Genomic DNA, 17,300 nt, shown 5'->3' on the forward strand with positions numbered 1-17,300 from the left:
CATACACTTATGCTAAACCTGTAAAATTCCAACCAACTGTGCATCTCAAATTTAAAAACGTCAGCTGATAATGCCCCCCCCCTCCCTCCCCCATTTATTCTCACGTGATTGACTATTTCTCAATTAATGTAAGGTGCATACCATGCTATTACCCTCGCCTACCCTTTTTTTCATATTGCTTTGATTCCATGCACTTCCAACGACTGCTGTAACCATTTTAAAAGAGCAAATTTATTTATCCAACTTTTCTTAGAAGTTCTGTGTTTGTGTCATCTGCTAACAATATGTCATGTAATATATTTACTTGCTTCCAATTTCTTCGAACTGTCATGACTACGTTTAAATGTTGACGAAAGCACACATTGCGACCTTATTATATATTAACAAAAACGGGAACAACATTGAGTGATGGGTTACGATACAGAACAATCACTTCAGGAAATTGTGGGTGGGTTAAATTGACCGTTTTACAATTTGAAAGCGATCTCATAAAATACCTAAATAATTACACTAGTGAAGACGGAAGTGAAAAAATGCATGGTGACTACTTGTATATTGGAATCATTTTTGAATTCAGTTGGAGAATAGACACAATGGTGAAGGTAGAGAGAGAAGGAGGGGAGGGGGGGGGGGGTGATAAGATAAAGGTCTTATAGTGTGTAGATGAGACCTGGCTCTGATTTGGTTTACCTTGTATGACGTGATACAGTACACAGTTGTATTGCGTAATATTACCGTAATATAACATCGATAGGCTATACAATTTGTAAGTGAAGGTAGAAGTCAAGTTTTGTTCCTGGCTCATACTGGATTCGTAGAGCGTTTACACTAAATGAATTTATTGGAACTTAGTATTCAGACTCCTTCTCTGTCCATATGTCTGGACATATAGTAAACAGCATCTTCGGACACACATATAGTATGGGATAACTGTTTTAAATCGGTAATGAAACCCTGATTTATTTATAAATATGTCAACTCAAAAACTCAACCAGTTGTAGATAAACACCTTCTGGAACCCCGCTTTGACCTTAATAAATTTTGCAGGAACAACCCGAAAATGGAAAGTTGGTATATCTTGCCTGGAAGTGTCGATGTGGGTATCTTAACACGGTATAGAGGTCCCTTAACCTAGGATACATTTGAGGCCCCTTGACCTATAGGAGACGCAAAGAGCCCCTTGGCCTTAGGGCCCAGAGGAATTTGTCTCATCTGTTTATTGGATAATCCGGTCCTGAACTCACGTCGTTCTAATGGATTTCGGAGACAGACTTACCTATACAGAGGTATACGTCACATATTGATAAAATTAACCTATACGGTCAATAAGAGTTTTAGGCGTTCTTAAGCCCTGAGTATCATTGTGCGAGACAAAAAAAAAGTTACTATGCAAGCCTGTCAGTTATATAGGTGTTGTTGCCGCAGTTATACAGAGTACGTAATTACTGCATAAAAGGAGACACGAATCCAACCATAAATCGTGAAAGTATAGTATATAATACATAGAAATGCTACTGATGATGGTATTGGTCAATAGCAGATCAAAGGACAAAAGAAATTTTTTTATTCGCTTGGGAGATGTTAAGGTTTTCGATATGTGGTTCAACATGCCAAACCAAAAACTAAATAGGATTTTCACAGAGCCAAGAAAATGCTGAAAATTTGAAGAAAGTTCTTTCTTCGTTACTTTGTCTTTTCCTTTTAAAAAAGGAGTTTTTTCTTCAACAAATAACTTTTGCCGATATAGAGAGGTTAATAGAACTATATTCAATATTTGTAAAGAATGATGAGACCAACAACTGAAAAAGGGAATTAAAAATTTATTTTCTCCTCTTGGGATATTATCACACCCCTCGGCATCAAATTCTGTATTTTTGTTTGAATTATTTTTTGTCTTGACTTTAAAGATAATTTTTTTAAAACACTGATGAAACAAAGTTTGCTCTAAGATGACTTTGGGTAGTGATGTTTACTGCAAACATCTCTGTCATAAGAAAAATTATAGGCTTATGTCTCTTTGGTAATGATTTATTTAAAGAAGAAAAAATGATAGTGATGATAATGATATGCATCTGTGATTGATCAGGTAAGATTGGGACAAAATAGAAAAAAATATCAACGGTTTCTACTATAATATAACACGATGTCCTGCTAAAAATGGATGTAAATCCTTGAAGAGATTCTACAACTGCAAATGGACTCTTTAAATTTTTCATTTTTCAACAACAATTAATTATTTCTAGATTTCATCGCACCTTAAATTTCCGATCTATAAACTGGCAGAGCCTAAAATCTTGTCCAGTGAAATTAAATGTCAAGGAGTAGTCATGTATTCAGTGAAAATTTCCGCTCAATAAAGAGAAATTGATTATATTTTTCTTTTTGAATTTCATACACATGAAACAACCGAGGTATCACATCATGTTCAATCAAAGCGTCATCTATTGAACACATATAATTATAGCATTCAACACATGGGCGTCAACAGGTGGGGGACGGGGGGGACATGTCCCCCCACTTTCAAAAGTGGAGGGGATATCATATCATTTGTCCCACCCACTTTTCAGAGTAGTTATTAAAAAAAATCACATGCATATGCGCGATTTTCTATTTAAGGTCAAGAAATCTGGACTCCCTGGGCCCCTGCTATCTATCACTTGCACCGTCATTTATCTCCCATTCTCCCAATATCCTAAATCTGCCCATTTAATTCGTTCGGGGGGGGGGAGACCATTCGAAAGTGTATTGAATCTTGCACACATGTTGTTTGTATGGGTTCCAAGGGATTAGGTAAGCCATACAGGTAGATGGTGATGAGTTACTCTGTTCATATCACTACCTCCAGTCCCTTGGACTGGACGGACGAATAGGGGTGTAGGGGAAGTAATTAAGGCTACATGTATTCGCCGGATATGGTAGATCTTTATTGTTGAGTGCCGGCTAGGCGCTACACACGCTCTGCGCGCGGTGCCTTTTTCTGATTATTATTATTAAAGTACCTGGGCACATAACAACTGACGTCTCGCACCTACATGCATGTATTATATATACCACTCCACTCATCCCGGAGGTGACGGCGCCACTTTTTCAATATTTCGTTTGAGATGGACGCTGTGTAATTCGTCTCCCTTGGTGTCAGAACGGCATCTTTCTACCAGTACTTTCTGTCGGAATTTAGTTTTGTGAGACAAAATTTCTCCTCACAGATCTAATTCTGATGTAACTAAAAACGACTCAGGAAGGCCGTCTCCTGCGATCTAGGGGGTCTTATGTACCCAAAATTTTCTGGTACGCTACGCGCCAACCAATGGTGGCGCTCCGCTTAGATGGTATAGTGTCCCCCTCACTTTCTGAAACCTGCTGACGCCCATGATTCAACATATAGTAATTATTTTATTATTCACTTTATAATTTATTTCGTATATTCAGGGTATACCTAAGTGATTTTTGAGAAGGGAGGGCACCCAAGGGCGGGGGGGGGGGGGGGCTAGGGGTTGTTGGTGCGGTCGGTGGTGTATTTACGGTATTTACTCAACAGTTCATGTTCATTACCTATAAAGTTTAGCTCAACATATGCCTTTCTCATTTTCCAAGTGGAACAGTTTGACAATGTTGTCTTTAAGTTCATGTCGTCCATCATGTTTAGCTGGCAGGAGGAAAAGAGACAAAACCAGCATTTATTCAAAAGAGGAAAACAGTCTGTTTTGATATAGCGGTGATCGAATCAATGACAATCTCTGTAAAACTGATATTTATGTTTGCCTTCAAAGTGTTAAAGCGGCCAAATCACTTAATGTCAATTTTCCCCTTCAGTTCCAAGAACTTGATATCAATTTAGCACGTCCTTCAAATGTTAACTTCATGTTATTGAACCAGCAATTTACATTGCTGGGAGAGAATTACGTAAGCCATAATTTAAATACAAAGAGATAATAAATATACAGTCTTTATAGAAGAGCACGTAAATGTAGGTTTGTAGATTATATTATATTATATATAGATAATATTATAATATCAAGTAACCTTTAATATTTGACAAGTCTGAACACAAGAATAAAGGATTCTGGAATATAGGGGGAGGATATTGGGTCGGGGGGGGGGTGGGGGATGGAAACGGGAGGGAGTGACTGACAGAGGATACGAGGGGCAGGAGCGATGGAGGCGGGAACTTGGGGGCGAAGAATGAGTAGAGAGGGGAGGGGGTGGGAGGTATATGGATTCAGTGCAGCTGAGGGGTTTGATATAAGGAACAACTGAGGATAGTTTGCTCATTCATATAGTCGAGAAGGTCAGAATCATTTCAAGCTTCATTATATTTTATACCAACTTTACTTGACTGGTGATCGAAAACAATTGTCATTATCATGTGCCTGTTACTCTTACAGACCTAGATATTAAGCCCAGGCTTGCCCTCATCAAGTAAAGCCTATTAGGTTTGGCCAGGTCGTGCATATCATGTTTATCCATAAAATATTCCCGACCATTGCGCAAAAAGATTTTTAAGTACAGATAACTATACGTTTCCTCGAAAAATGTTCTCGATATAAGTTTGGTTAAATCTTTCATTATAAAGAGTGTTAACACTCTTCAACCAGCGTATCAATTTAATCAGCACATCGTCAACAGTTAAAAATTGATATGTATATACCATCCGCGACATAGCCAGATACAAAATCAATTTGTACCAGACATTCGATATGAAATAAAATCATCGGACCAAAGAGGAATATTAAAGTAAATTTAAGAATAAAAAAAGAAAATGGGAAAATAGAGAGCATAAAACAGAGTTTGAGAAAAGGCAGATTACATATATGTTAGGTAGATTTAATTCAATTGAAATTAAAGCTTAAACAGACTGTAAATTGCAAAAGTTAGATTTGTAAGCAATGTTAAAACATGAGCCTCTACAACAACGGAAAGTACAGAAAGTTGATTAATATGAGTTTCTCAAAGAGTAAGTAACCACCATGTGACGTCTGTAATTCGCGACCATGCGATTAATAATTTGTATAATTTATCTTGCACCGGTGATGTGGTTATGTATAGCTATATACCTAAAATTACAAATATATTATACTGTGAACCTGTTCGTGACCCTGTAACCTACTCCGATATTAAGCAACTTGAAACTTAAAAGAGATACATCCTATACTGGTTTGTAAACAGCATGTGGTGTGCCTCAATCAACTTACACGCGAAACATGTTTAACTTACAAACATAGTAATCTATAGAATGCGATAGTTTTAAAGACGGTTGTCAGATTTCGAAATTATCGAGATCATTACATAATTAACGTAATGAGGTAAGTGAGAGAACATCAGGCGCCGAGATTGTAACTAAAAGCGGTTTCCAATATATATTACTATATACGGTATGTATGTATATACACATGCGAACTCAAGAAGCGGTTAAAAAACAAAACAAACGTGTATTAGGCCTATTTAAAAACAAAACAATTAGAAAAGTTTGATTGAAATTATCAGCAAAAACGTGCGATACCTTATGATTCATATAGAAGCGCTGTTTGGAATATTTCACGTAATACGTGATATAAATGATTTAAATTCATTTATGTTCCAAATATTGTCTCTATTTATAGTTTCAAGTTGCAAAAATAAACAAAAGTAAACATTTCATGCATGTTTGAAAACTATACGCGTTCTTAATGAAATAACCACGGCTATACACTTACATACATTAAGGAGTGATTTGAAGACAAAGACCAATTTTAGAGAAGCTAATCACACGTTTGGCCAAAGATATTCGGGAAATGAACTAACCTTTTTCTTCAATGATGAATGTTTATCGACGGGCCCAGAATAGAAGTCTGTCTTTGGAAGTTAAATTCATTTTGATATTCATCTCAACAAAATCCAAGTCAAACTGCAAGCAATGAATGAAACAAAAGATAATGAAAGAATTATTACCCTACATAACATTTGCATATTAATGAAGTATACGATTTAAATTCTCCAAGACTTGGAAACTATAAGAAAAGGAAGATTATGGTGGATAAGGAAACTTTTTAAGAAAAGTCACCCAGGAAAGAACATGGCACGCAAACCAAACAACTGATCCGCTCTCAGCCCCAGTCCCCTTGCATCAAGACTGTGACTGTGAGATCATCGTCAGGTGTGTATCACCATTCCCCTCGAAGGGCAACAGATACTACACATGATCTTAGCCAAAAGGCCGAGAAATGAGACCCATAGTTGGTTATTTAAAGCAGACTAAATCAGACTAATTAAATAAGACTAATTTTACTTCTTCAGTGTAAAGAATCCCCTATTTTCATACTACATATCCTGAATAGTTCAACCCGATTTTTGATAGAGATACCGTGTTCGTCCCAAAGCCCAGCAAAAAACTGATACATGGTTTATAACCATAAATTGTTTTTACTGATAACATAACTCGGGCGCCCTTTCATATATGTTAATGTAGGTAAATCTATCATGGTAATCAGACTGAAAATGAACCATTTGATCAGAAAAAAATGATCATCGTTGAATCTATCCATGTACAGCCTTCTTAAAAAAACTGATATGAACTGGATAAAATACCTCTTATTCGGATGTGAAGGATGATTTATACGTAGTAGTTATTGTTACGGTAAAGCATCTGATATCCATCGAGAGAGGATGGTATATTTAAATTTGGGTTGGATACGATTCTTTGTTGTGGAGTAAAAAAACAATTTAGATAGGATATAGGAAGGAAGTATTCAAATTAATTCAACTAAGAGAGATATAAAAGCAAAAAAATGCGGATCAATTTATCTGTCATAATAAATAACGTTGAAAACTAAAATGATCGGAAAATACAACTATAGTGTTCGTTAACTGTCAGACATCGGCGTCAATAACGTTGCCATAGCAACTAGCATTTTAAAATCATATTCCGGGACCTATATGCTTAACTGTTATTTTTCGAAGGAAGCTGTTAATTTTGTTTGCACTTTTCTTTCTTGAACCGCTCCACTTTCGGCTTCTTCTGGTGACATTTATCCTTATTTATTTATTTTTTGTCATTTTTTTTTGTGGGTGGCTTTGAAACGTATATGAATACGTTTAGCACTGTGTATACCATACATGACACCTTCAACAGTGTGTTTTAGCTTTCGGGGCATGAGTTGGGGACCCTTGTTTGGTCGGTTTTGAGGTGTAATATTACCATTATTCATTCTAAGTGATCGCAGCTGTCACACAAGCCTACGAATACAAATTACCAGTCTCTATCTAGGTGCAATTAAATTGCACTATAAATCTCATCACGAAAGTATGACGTCTTTCTGCATTTCTTTTTTTAAATAATTTTTATTCAAACACTTTAATTGCGAAGAAAAGAAAGAACAAAAGAACAACTTAATATCAAGCTAAAAATAAACAGGATTATATTTATGACATGTTGGCATATTTTCCAAACACTTTACCAAAAAAATTGTTATCAGGAAAGAAATCGATTGAAAGAGTGTGAAAGTGGATCGTAGGCTTAAGTTAAAGGGGAACACACATTCAACCATCATCTTTGGCTTATATGACAGATATATATATATATATATATATATATATATATATATATATATATATATATATATATATATTAGTGTTTGCACGGGTTATCCGGGTACCCGGGTACCCGCCCGACGCAATACTACCCGGTTCCTAATTTATTACCCGAATCCTACACAAAGTGTGATTTAAAAAAAAAAATTGCAAACCTACGGTTAGGCAGATTTCCCATTGACTTAGTGTGGTGTTAGGCTACCATGTGGTTGAAGATAACAGCAATAACGAAAGTATTCCATGGATATCTTATAACTACGTCACAATTTCAGCTAATAAACAAATGGCTATGCTAGATTACCCCATTGACTTAGTGTGGTGTTAGGCAACCATGTGGTCGAACGTAACAGCAATAATGAATGTGTTCCATGGATATTTTATAACTGCGTCACAATTTCAGCGAATAAACAGATGGTTAGGCTTAGCTAGATTTCTCATGCATTGACTTAGTGTGGTGTTAGGCTACCATGTGGAAGAAATAATTATTTATTCATTCGTTTATTTCATAGAAGGAAAGGCTGACAAGGAATTTTACGACATGTTTATGGATTATAGACGGGATAACTAAAAAATAATAATCGCAAGTGGATTTTTACTAATCGTGTATTCCAAATGCGATCAAATTGCGCGAATCGCGTAATCTCGCGGCTAATGCGAACCTTGGGCCTGCATAATAGATAGTAGTAGTAACAACTGAGCTAAAGGGATATTTTATGGTCTGGTCCAATAGACGTGGAGAGCAAGCATAAGCAACGGCGGCAGTGCGATGTTAACAACATTACTACTAATTAGTAGCATGGAGGTAAAACAGAGTAATGTTAATTATATTAAGTAATTAACAAGTTTATGACAGAAAAAAAGCAAATAGAAATTATTGAGGAAGGTTTTATACCTTACCTTACACATACGTTTTTGAACATGAAGACATTGTCAGTAGAGAATATAATTCATTTACTATAGCATCCAATATGTAATTTCTTGAAAATCGTGATACACGAGGGTAAACAATTTTTTCCGGGTACCCGGATACCCGACGGGTAACGGCTCTCGGGTACCCTGTTCCCGATTTTTGGACCCGTGTAAACACTAATATATATATATATATATATATATATATATATATATTTAAGGCTAAATTGATGATGACGTCATCTCCTCAGTGCAGGCATGTTAATGTTTTCCACTGTTTTATAAATTCTACTAACACAGAAACATGTTTTTGACACTTTTTACCCTTGAGAAATTTGCAGTACATTATAAACATGACATTTCAGGTCATGCATGTTCATGTTTGACAATAGAGTTTTGCATTACATTTGAATATCTGACCCAATGGTTAGACTCTATTGTCCTGTCACTTCAACTTAGCACATTGATTATTTCTCCAAAATTGCATTGCATTGCATTGGAATCATGTCATTTGAAACCTTTAATCCATTTTCGTTTCTATTTAATTCTGTGTTGCTTTTCAACTGAACTGCATGCATGGGAAGACATAGCTGAACTGTAAAAAAATAAAATAAATAAAATAAAATAAAATGAAACACAATAATATAATATCGTCATATTATGCAAATGAATAATGTTATGTCATCATCCAAATATTTATGCTATACACTACCCTTCTATTTGAGAGGATAGGCTTTAGCAACCTAACCTATATAAAACAGTTATATTCCTAACGTTAACACCGTTCCAACAAACGTTTTCTTACATGCTTTGACGAAAATACGGAAATATATAGTCTATGATCAAAAGTGGAAAGTCACAAGGCGAACGACGACGCCTAAACACGACAACACACGATACGTTCAAAGTACTTTATGCTTATAGTTTCACGCGTTATGTCCACTTTAGTCATATTCTGTGACACTACAGCCAATTGCCGCTAGCCGTTTGCTAAGTTTGACATACTATATGGAGGCGCCACTTTCTTGGAGAAATTCTGTGGTACGTCAATTTGTACATAAGGAATGTTTAAACCTATACAGACGAGTGAATAAAATATCGAAATAAAAAGGGTCAATGGCTCCACTTGAAATTATGTCTGTAGTATTTGGCTGTCGCGATGGTGAGCGTTCGATGCGCATGTGTATTCTAGATATCATGGTGTTGGCGGTACGCTTACCTTTAATCTTATTTAAAGAAGAATTGACTTCTAACAAAACAAACACAAAATACTTTATATAAAGGGACGTAACTGTTCGGAACACATGTTATATACGACATAAAAAATAGTGGATTAAAACGTCTGCGAGTGGCCCGTATTGAAATCCTGTCGACAAAGGGCAGTCTGCTAAGTTACGATTTATAATTCTTTGGATGCCAATTCATGTTTCTCATCTGCCTCGGTCGTTTCATTTCCAGTGCTTACATTTGTACATATACATACATATCTCGAAATGCACCAATTTGCTCTATCAAAGGTGATGTCCACAGATTCAAAGGAATACTTGTCTCTTTTTCTCTATCTCTCTGCCTCTCACTCTCTCTAATATAGACACAATGGTCGGCTTTTAGTAGAATATCAAATATCGGCGAAGTTTTTTAGAAAGTTGTTGAAAGGTTTCTAAAGACAAACAAACATAGTTCATCTACCCGAAAGATCATTGGGAAAAGAGCCGATATAAAATCTCTGAATGAGAGAGCCAACGAGTTTCTTTTCAGCCCGAAGATCCTTTAAAAAATAAACGTAAATAATTGCAGATGAAGTAGACACTCTGTGAAATATATTTGAATGAAGTAACATCGACTGACGAAGAATGATAGAGGAAGTTCCATCTCACCCACAAGGGCTTTGTCTAATATAGATTTATTTTGTTTTCTCTTTGAACCTCCACTAGAAGGTCCTGAACATTGAGCCTCCATCACACTCCTACACAGACTAACCGATTGATACCCAGTGATATCACCATGGTAAATGTAGCATACTCACTCGATGTGTGGTTCCAATCAAAGCATGTTCAGGAAAACGCTTGTGAGATGTCGTGCGCATTACTCTCCAATTGTATATTCGTGAAATATTAAGCTGGGAGAATGGGAGGGGGCTCATAGAGGACAGATACTCTATGGGAGGGCGTGGGAGGGGGGGGGGGCATGAATTTTAACAACTACGTACTGTGTTATTTTCTCACCTGCACAAATATTACTGTTATGTAACGACAAAAGGAGCAACGTCGAATGTGTTAAACGAACACAATGATTTTTGGTGGAAAATCAAAAAGTTTTCACTTCATAATAGAACACGTTTTCCCACTACCGAATGCAGCATGTACCACAATCTGACGTCACGCCTCTAAAAGGCCTAGCAAAATGTCATGTAGATGTCAACCTAACAACAAATTTGGATGATTTCGGTCGAGCTGGAATGATGAGCTTAACGACCTTGATCATAGTTCAGTCGGAATCCTTTAGACGGAGCCGGTAAATATGTCACCCTGGAATTGATTGAACACTTTCGATCAGAATAACGAGCAGTAGTACGCATTAGATGACGTCATTAATAAGGCAAAACACTATAAATTTATTAAATTATCAATTCCACACAAGGTCCACTAAATCGAAGGTCAAAGATAATTGTTCAGCTTAATGTTTTCCTTCAATTGAGGTGCTGTTCTTAACAAATCTATGAAACGAGATCAGTAAAGTACAGCTTTCGTATAAATCACAAAATGATCTGCTCTCAATTTAAAGAAATTAGCTTATAATAAAGCTATTAAAGATGTTAAGGAACAGGAATTACAAGAGGAGGGTCAGAGGAGGGTCAATGGAGGGTCAGAGTAGGTTCAGAGGAGGGTCAGAGGAGGGTCAGAGGAGGGTCAGAGAAGGGTCAGAGGAGGGTCAGAGGAGGGTCAGAGGAGGATCAGAGGAGGGTCAGAGGAGGGTCAGAGGAGGGTCAGAGGAGGGTCAGAGGAGGTTCAGAGGAGGGTCAGAGGAGGGTCATAGGAGGATAGCGGGTAGCTACAATAAGCTGACATCCACCCTCGACTTCTGTCTGCAGAATCGGCTACAGGGCTATCACGTGACCTAACTTACTCTACCTAACTTACTCTACCTGTAGAAATATATATCTCACGTATTCCTGTTTAGTCTTTTTTTCAATCTGTGTGCTCTCTCAGTATCTTACAAGCTATACTTGTGTTATTCTTAATCGGTCAGTAATAAATAAACTAGTTCCTCTCTCCCCCATTCCTCCTAATTTGACACTTTACACACATTAACTCGAATATGGAAGCATTCTCAGCCTATATCAGTATTTCTGTATATTTACAATCATAAAAAAGTTTTTAAAAAAAATAGACAGTGTACGAGGTAAATAGATTTGCACCATATTAGGACAACTCGACATTGCAAACCGTATGTGGGTCATTGACATTTAAGAAGCAGCCTTTAGCTGTTTTATTTCATTATTTACCTGTGAAAGATACTTATGTTTTATTCATATATTTAAATGGACGCTGGCGGATAGGTTTCGTGAAAGCCGATTCACGTTTAGTAGAAGGAACGAAGCTTGAGCACACTTGTTTTCTTCCTTGATTGTATTTTCTCGTTCTCAGTTTAATGTTTGCTAATAAAGTCCAACCATAATAAATTACGTTATAGTTGAACCAACCCACATTAATGATTCTTTTGTTTATTATCAGCAATGATCAAAAATACTGTTTGTTATTGCCATCGTATACTGAATCAATAAAGAATGAAAATAAATTACCTTATACTGTTAATGAATACAATATCATAAATATTTCTTTTTAACCCAGATGGTATGGATTATAGAAACACAAATGAAAGCCACTGAATAAAGGTTAAAACGTAAGCAACTCCCGTCTTTTTATTTTCTCTCTTTTACTTTGTGGTATCGATATTTTGGATATGAAAGAAGAATTTTTTTAGTTATCATGGGATATCATTTGTCATAAGTAACTCCATCGTCTAAAGGGAAAAAAAATGAACAAATTATGATTTGTAGGAAAACGTCTCTGTACATGAAATCCGGAACCAAGGATTGACCCAAGTTCAAGCATGTGATAATTGTCATGACAACCATAATTTCCACACTAGAAGGGTCATGTAAATATGCATACAGAAAAAAAAAACAATATTAAAGACATGTATTGTACAAGTAAATAAACAACGGCAAACTGATTGGGAAATTATAGAAAGAGTGGAAACGAGCAGAGAAAGTTCGTCAAAATAGTTATAGACAGGGGGGTAGGAAACTTCCAAAAAGTGGGGGGAGGCACGTGCCTCCAGTGCCCCCGACTCCTATACCCCCTATTTATAGGCACGGTAGAAAGGGTGCTAAGGTTGTGATGAGACAGGTAAGCGAGGAGCCAAGTAAATGCTCGAAATATTGAAAAAGTACAGTCGAGATATACATATATGTATACGGCACTAAATTGTGTTGGTTTGGTTTGAGTTGGTTAAAAACAAGTGGGTTAAATGTATACACAAATCAAGACCTCTTTAGTAACATGAAAAACGCACATGCATGCTGTTCGTTTGTTTTCTCTATTAAATCGCACAAACTAGTGCAGTAATTCTGTCATGGATTAGAAATAGAAACGTAGAACCATGAACCATGTTTTTAGATTAGTACCGAAACGTTTAAAAAAAAAACGTTTCCCCACTGTGAATCGTGCACTTTTGTGTCAAGTAGAATATATAGGCTATCTGATGAAATTGAAACATTTTGTTGATACGCTAAACGTGTATAAGGAGCTTATCACCGAAACTGAAGAGGCCCACAAATCACTCTGTTTCTCTCAGGGTGACTTTTATTTATTTATTTGTTATTATTCATCTATCAACAATCATGGACAAACATCTTTGATTTCGGTTAATTTATTTCATTATATTATTTAAAGTTTTCGAATTAAGTCGATAATGAGCTTGAGAATTGAAGACAGAAGACAGGCCAGGTAAAACCACAGAAAAAAACTATAGCTTGCTACATTATTGACGTTCACACAAACAGTTGTAGAACGCTCCATGCTTACCCCAATTCTAAGTATAATCAAGGTTGATTGACAACAACTTAAAGGAGAACCTTAGGCCAAATAAACCCCCCCCCCCCCAAAAAAAAAAATTCGATGGGAAAATTAAAATCGTTGACGGCCTCAAATTACATATTTACATTGTTTACATCATGTTGATAAATGTCAGTCATCCATGTGTTGATTTGGTGTTTATATGAAGTTAAAAAAAAAACATGTTTTGGTTGAATTTTTCGAATGAATAGATTATTGAAACCAGTACCGTTTTCGTTTGCACCGAGGAGGTGATTGCATCATCAATTTAGCCTTAAAGGAGTATTCCAGTGATTTAAAATATACTTTAGAGGTGCATATCTTCATAATGGTAATAGCTATATACAACCATTTCTATAACACTCACTATCTTTTTTTCTTTCATTGTAACTTTGACGACTAAAGTTCTACTTATCAAGTCACCATGTTAAAGCTGTATTGTTACGCCTCTCTCCAAAATAGCATGTACAGAAATGGTTAATCGTGTCCCCTTATAAGGTCAAAATGACGTTTAAGTATTATAACTCTGTTAATTGTCAAAGCAAATTCTAAAAATTCGTCAAAATCTTAAGCATATTTTCATATCAGTAATACCCAGGATCATGACCCTACCGTACTATCCATACAAGCATCAGGGTTGAAGTTGCAACTGCTATAAACTATATGAAGGCTAATAAGCAGCTTTATTACATATTTGTCGGATAAGAAGAAAGATAGAGTTCTCGAAGATCAAAACACTGGTAATTTAAAAATAACTCCTCTGTGCGAGTGTCTGGAAATAAACGGCTTGTAACGCAACCAGCTACTGTACTGTCACACCTTCCACCCCCCCCCCCCAACACACACACACACACATCCGATTCTATCATGACATGGTTTCATGTTATTGTCATTTTCTGTTTAGAGCTCTCCTTTAAGTTCTGTCAGTTTTGGTCTGATTCACAGTGATATCCTTAATATAATGATGCATATATTAACTATTGTTAATTATCATCACGAGACCATGTAGTTAAAATTCGTGTTAGTAGCACGATTTTAAAAGGTATTTTTATACCATACATATCATAGATTGAATTCTTCGCAGTTATCGTTTGCTCTGAGAACTTTCAAATATGATCAATTGGGATTAGAAGGGGGAAATACTGTCCAATTTCAGAGCTATTGTATTAAGCAAAGAATGAACAGAAAGATTGGCCCGGGTGGGGTTGGGATTGGGGTGAGGATGGGGATGAGGGTGGGGATGGGGATTAGATTTAATTGTTCGGAGAACACATTACTTAGAGTCCTTGATCACTTGTCCGCCAATTCTGTAGCTCCAGGGGGCGAGTTGTGGGAGTGCACCCCCTCCCCCTACCACTTTCAACCTAATACAATAGTCCAGAAGAAATATTAGCACAACCTTGCGTTTAGACCCCCTTATGATGCTCGTAGAGCCTCCCTCCCCTTTACATGGCTAGTCGGCTTCAAAAAAACCGCAGGCTCACAACCTACCTTGATAAAATACTCGTGTATAAAACATTGATTAGTTGTAGGCTTTTGAATAAAGCAAAATTAGACACGATCATTCTTTATTGCGATGCAGCGTTGCTCTAATGGTCGTTAGAGTATTTAGATCATGGTAAACATCGAGGACCTCTATCATACAATCTCCTAAGAGACACTTTTAGTAATTGTGCTATATGCTCTTTGAATATTGAATATTTGTAATCAAACAGTAATTAAGTGTCATATAGATGTTTTTATAGAAGTTTGTTATTAAGGCAAAATATTTGACGATGAAAGTGATGTCACAAGATGTACTTGATACTTTACCTGTCGTCAATGTACTGGTCACGTGGTATCAAGAAATAACAGATATATGACATAACATGTATTGTGCAGGGATTCGAAACCGCCAGCGAGGTTGCTTAAATCTATAGCCATAAACTACTACAAACATCACTTCCGTATTTAACGTCCAATGAAACCGGAAGCCCTCATGACGTACATATTTGTCAGTGGACTCATGGAAATACTGTATTAATTCGAAAATTAAACTGATTTTTGATAAATGTATAATTACATTATTGTAAACGACTCCGTTGTGGATCACTTAAACCATCATTCATGTCTGGCACGACTTCTTGGAACACTGAGATCTTTTACGTTCAACAACTTTATTGGTGCGTCATAGTCTTATATAGATGACATCTTTGAAACACTTACCCCCTAAGAAACAGAGCAAATACAACATATCTTATACGTATATAAGATAGATGAAGTGATGATATATATGACTTAAATGAAACCTTGACATCAAGTTTTTAGAAAATCGATACCATTTAGCCTAAAAACGCTGTTTGATATGGCGACAAAGTAAACGCGCTCTTTCTTGGTTCTTCCAAAAGAGGGAATGTTTTTAAGGTTCTGGCAATGAGAGGAAGATTGAGGAAAACCCGAAGGACGAGGGCATGTTCAGTATTTTTTCTTCCTTAATTCTAGATATATTTTGTGTATAGCTTTGTGAAATGGTATAGGAATGGGGTCGAGGGGTCATCCGTGATAACTCTTTCTTGAAAGGGGCCTTGGTTCTTGGGTGCAGCGCGCAGGCTTGTTTGTCAACTTTATCAAATGTGTATTTCATTCTTGGAAAGAGAAATTAACTAGATATGACAAACTTACAGAATTTTCCAAATATTTAAATATATTGTTATTATTTTCATAGGGTAGAAATTCCACTAGTTTTGGCCAAAAAAGCATGGTAACGCTTTCCGCAGAGTTCCGCAGATTCCCAACAGTTTAGGCCTATATTTGATAAAAAATAAATATGGTTAAGTGTCCTATACTATACCAAATAAATGTTTGAATAACCAAGTATTGCATTCTATTCCTACAAGAGGTGATGGGAAGGGGGGGGGGGGGGCTCAATCCTGTCATACCCAACAATTTCTTAGCTCATTTATTCAGGTTTGTTTGTAACTTCCCAAAAATATTCTGTTTTTGCTTTAAAATAAAGCAAATGCGAATCAATCTCATGTCCAATAACACACTGCTATTTCGTTTACAGGATTCAACATTCTCAGTTGTTTAATTCGTAATGGTAGTGTGTTTTGTGATCAAACGTGATTTTAGCTTTTCTACAAACCTAAATATATATTTTCTTTTTAATGTTATATATTTTCTTTTTAATGTTTTATTTCTGACCAAAGATTCTTTTGCACTTCTTGTATGATACACTTCTATTTCATTTCATTCCATCAGTTATTAAAGAGGAACAAAAGCTTAATACTGAAATTAACAGGCCCGTAATCTTCCGGGGTGCATGTGTCGTTATAAAAACATCTTCATCACCCCCCCCCCCCCCCAAAAAAAGAAAGAATAGAAACGCAAAAGACAAAAAATATTATCCTAATTTCTAATGGAAATATTGCCTACTTGCACAGTGACCATAATGGAGTCAATGAATCTCTGATTCGTTATCATCGCTTCATTGAGAAATTGGCGGAGTAGTGAATTTCATTCATCCGGCAGTTTGTGGTTAGCAAATTAAAAGATTGCATGTTATCGTCTAATGGAAGTAGAATGTCGGTTAGTCATCTCCTAGTCCAAACATTGAATCAGAACGTGTGCTAACTATAATCCCGCCAGGAAGTTATTATGGGATAGATCTATGAATGTGCAGTATCTCGTGTGTAATCACACCACTCATCAGGGAAACCGATTATA

The 17,300-nt window shown here is 36.3% G+C and overlaps 1 protein-coding gene across 1 annotated transcript in view; it reads right to left on the reverse strand.

Annotated features, from left to right (window-relative positions):
• Positions 1–5,884, reverse strand: part of LOC139966484 (uncharacterized) — a 51,507-nt gene extending 45,623 nt beyond the window's left edge. Inside the window, exon 1 of the mRNA XM_071969536.1 lies at positions 5,782–5,884. The gene's annotated coding sequence lies outside the window, so the exon portion shown is untranslated. The remainder of the gene's footprint in view (positions 1–5,781) is intronic.
• Positions 5,885–17,300: the final 11,416 nt, after the last annotated feature.

This window comes from Apostichopus japonicus, chromosome 4, assembly GCF_037975245.1.
Source record: "Apostichopus japonicus isolate 1M-3 chromosome 4, ASM3797524v1, whole genome shotgun sequence".
NCBI lineage: Eukaryota > Metazoa > Echinodermata > Holothuroidea > Aspidochirotida > Stichopodidae > Apostichopus > Apostichopus japonicus.